Source organism: Penaeus monodon, chromosome 30 (genome assembly GCF_015228065.2).
Source record: "Penaeus monodon isolate SGIC_2016 chromosome 30, NSTDA_Pmon_1, whole genome shotgun sequence".
NCBI classification, from domain to species: domain Eukaryota; kingdom Metazoa; phylum Arthropoda; class Malacostraca; order Decapoda; family Penaeidae; genus Penaeus; species Penaeus monodon.
The window spans coordinates 26,728,173-26,728,726 of record NC_051415.1 but is presented as its reverse complement, the minus strand read 5'-3'; positions in this window follow the sequence as shown (position 1 = coordinate 26,728,726).

The following is a 554-nucleotide window of genomic DNA, read 5'->3' as shown; positions in this document are numbered from 1 at the left end:
TGTATTAAAGTGTACTGTACGACTCCTTATGAGCCTTTTTTTAATCCATGGGCCACTTTTTCACAGAGATTACAGCATGACATGCTTCAACAATGGATGACATTTTTACATCTCAATTTCAAGTCTAAGCAGTTGTAAATAGGGCAAATCTGGCTAATTTTTAAAAGTACTTTAATATTTCTGCTTTTGCCTAGTTTTCTAAATACCCATTTTGAATACCCATGGTGTGTACACTATTCATGTAATGAGTGTATTCACGTGTGCTTTGGGACGGACTCCTTGCTGACTGAAATCTTATAACTCTGCATATTTCTAGGCATGTTTCCGGGTGCAATAGTTGTCATTCTACATAGCATTATCATTATCAATTTCCTTGATAAGACTATCTTCAGAAATACTCTAATGACTATCATAACTACCATAATTGATATGTTTTTTTTTATTAGAATTGTCAATTTCTATTAAATCATTATTTTGAAAATTATCACTATCCTTTAGAAATTCACATTGTCATCTCAACTGTTATTTATTACATAAATATATATATTTTTTTT